Source organism: Triturus cristatus, chromosome 4_1, assembly GCF_964204655.1.
Source record: "Triturus cristatus chromosome 4_1, aTriCri1.1, whole genome shotgun sequence".
NCBI lineage: Eukaryota > Metazoa > Chordata > Amphibia > Caudata > Salamandridae > Triturus > Triturus cristatus.
Window position 1 is genome coordinate 676,989,207 of NC_140585.1, and position 3,343 is coordinate 676,992,549.

At 42.7% G+C, this 3,343-nt stretch overlaps 1 pseudogene; it reads left to right on the top strand.

Moving 5' to 3' along the window:
- Positions 1-1,660: 1,660 nt before the first annotated feature.
- LOC146855378 (U6 spliceosomal RNA) lies at positions 1,661-1,718 on the top strand (annotated as a pseudogene).
- The last annotated feature ends 1,625 nt before the right edge of the window (positions 1,719-3,343 follow it).

Genomic DNA, 3,343 nt, shown 5'->3' on the forward strand with positions numbered 1-3,343 from the left:
TGCTACACACTTCTCCAAACTTCAGGAACTTCTTCTTGAAGTTCCTCCAGAGGGTCCAAAGGGTACAAAACACAATCCAAGGGTTTGGAAGCTCCAAGATGGTCCTGGAAAGTTTGGACCACTATTCCCACAATGCACCTGGTCAAAACTCTTAAAAGTCCACTGGATGCACTCCTGGCAGGGGTCTCTTGGTGGAGTTGATGAGGGTGAGCTCTGTTAATCTGTAGCTTGCAGGGAGACCACTGTTTATTCCTCTGGAAGCAAGGTACATACAAAGGGCTGTAGTTCCAGATAATACAGCAGGTGCAATTAGTCAGCATTCAGAACATGATGGTGCAAATCAAGTTTCCAGCTTGGCAATCCTTCTTCTGCTCTTAGTTTCAAGCAGCAAAGATGAGAGGCGCTGCATCTCTCACATATTTATTCAGTGTTCTCCGAGGTCAAGCAGGAGAGCACTCCTGTCCAATGAGGTGCAGGGCAACACCCCAGGGCATGACCACCTCCAAAGTGTGGCATTATCTTCTCCCAGAAAGTACTATTCCTCCAAAATTCAGTATGGCTGAAGTCTCAGCAGAGGAGCAAGAACTAGCTAAACCAACCTCCAGTATGGCTCAATTCCATACCTCTCCTCCCCCTACCATTGGCAAATTCCTGCCCTAAGCCTGCCATCTGGCTGGGTCAGAGGGCTGGGGGTAGATGGACCTGGCCTTCCCTGCCTGTCTTATCCCTCCTTTGAAGCTCATCCTTTACAACCCTCCCCCCTGTTCTGGCATTCCTTTTTTTTTTATTATTACATTTTTTTTATTGAACATTTCCAGATAATACAGATATATTAAACCTCAGTTATTATCATTTAAATATCTATTAGTGAGTACAGTACGGTAGTATGATTCTAAAAAAGATAAAAGCTGTTAATACATACTAAAGAGAGAGAGAGAGAAATAAAAACAGAAAAAAAACACCAATGCAATTCATTAGACAATTTATAAAAAAGTCAAACTGTTCATTACATCCTAGCCTTATTATCGCTATGTGCCATCATGATCAACTTGATTCTAGACCATCCTTGCATCTCTACTCCAGTCGGCCACATATGCCCAGACTTTCCTCCCCCGGATTCTAGCCTGTCAACCCCTACAGGCGTAGATATCCCTCTCTTGATTGTAGATTCCCAGGAGCCTGGCTAACCACATATCAAACGTTGGTGGTTCAGTATCTTTCCATCTTGCTGCCAGCAAGATCCTATATACTGCTGACCCCAGGAACAGACTATATTCCTGTTTAGTACTGAGACCTAAGGTGCTATCGTATCCAAGGATCAGCAGGGTTGGGGACAGTTCTAATCTTCAGCCAAACACTTCCTCCCAGTACCTTTGCAGCCCTGTTTTTAACAGATCTAGTTTATCACAATCATACAACATATGGATCAGAGTGGCAGGGCCGAGCTCACATCTGGGACGCTTATCGTCTATTCTCTTACCCCCTAGATGTAGTTTTGCAGGTGTAAAATAAAGATTAAAAATAGTTTTATAGAATTGGGCTTTAAGATTCGAAGAAGAAGTATTTTGGCCGTTAGGGAAAGGCTCATATAGATATCTACATCGGCATTCCCTAGGTTTCTTGCCCAGTATATCTCAGTTTTTTCCAGGTCTGGGATTCTGTTAGCATGGCCCCTGCGCAAGGATGACACGCAAATTCGTGAAGCGTTCCATATTTTTTATATTTTGATATTAACCGTTACAGTGCCAGCAGGGGGGTGGTCTGGGATTCTTTTAAGGCTAGTCTCAGAGGGGAAACTATAAGTTTTGTTGCTAGGACTAAGAAGCAGTGGGAGACCAGGAATCAACAATTATCACAGGAGTTAGCTTTGGCTGAAGAAGAGTACGTCACAATTATAACACAGGGACAGGTGGGAAGCCAAATTCAACAACAAATAATTGCCCTAAAAACAGAATTAAACAGTTGGCTGACGCAGAGATCAGCAGAGGCATACCAATCCCATAGGAACAGTATCTATGAAAATGGGGAGCAAGTAGGCAAGAGGCTGGCTCTTTATACTAGGCAAAAGATATCCCTTAACGTAATATCTTCTTTACAAATAGATGGACAAACGCATACTGATCCTGAAGAGATAGTCAAAGGGTTTCAACATTATTATCAAAACTTATATCAGGATGACATTAATAAAGATCGATTGGAAGTAGCCCAGGGCCTAATGGGCTTATTCAATGATATCGAATTTAAAGGGGGCCTGGATAAGGAATCAAGCGACGAGTTAGAAGCAGAAATTACTTTAGAGGAAGTTCATGTAGCATTGTCAGAAATGGCACCTGGGAAGGCCGCAGGCCCTAATAAAATACCGCTTGAAGTTTACAAGATTTTAGGCTTTGTTATAAGGCCCTTCCTTCTGGATCTATTTAAGGGAGTGCAGTATAATGGAACCCCCCCTGAGTCCTGGAAGGAGACTGATATTGCAATATTCCCCCAAAAAGGCAAGCCGGTAGAGAATCCATCTTCATACCGGCCGATCTCGCTGATCAACTCAGATGGTAAACTATATTCTAAAATACTAGCTACTCGGCTGGGAAGGATCATAGAACGTCTGGTCAGCCCTTGGCAGCATGGTTTCATTCCGGGCAAGGGAACAACTGATCATACCCGTAGGGTCATCTCTCTATTCGACACTATAAAGGAGACAGGCGGCCGGATGTCTATGATCCTTCTCGATGCCGAGAAGGCTTTCGATAGAGTGTCTTGGGAATTTTTATGGGGTATATTAGAGCTTAAAGGCTTTGGGCCGCAATTCATTAAAGCTATTAAGGCAATGTATTCTCAACCAAGGGCAAGATTGCAACTCATGGGGAAGGAATCCAACAATATTAATATATCAAGAGGGACCAGGCAAGGATGCCCCTGCTCCCCGATTTTATTCGCTCTCTATAATAATCCTTTAGTGGTCAAACTTCTCTTGAATCAGAAGATTAAGCCAATCAACACGGGCGACTATGAGACTAAAGTCCTGGCTTATGCCGATGATGTTCCAGTTTTAACTCCAAACCCAGCTGAGGCAATTATTGAAATAAATTAAATTGCTGAGAGCCATGGGCTTCTTTCTGGATATGCGCTGAATCAAGGGAAAACTATCATACTGTGCATGGATAATTTAGACTTTACCGATCCAAGGAAAGCAGATACAGCGGTTTATCTTGGAATTCGTATAAGTGCTAAGGTTGATGAAATTGTTAATTGTAACTTTGAGCCTATGATTAAAACTATAGGGAACGATCTAAGAAGGGTTAATGGGCTGCATTTATCTATTATAGGGAGAGGACATTTTTTTTAA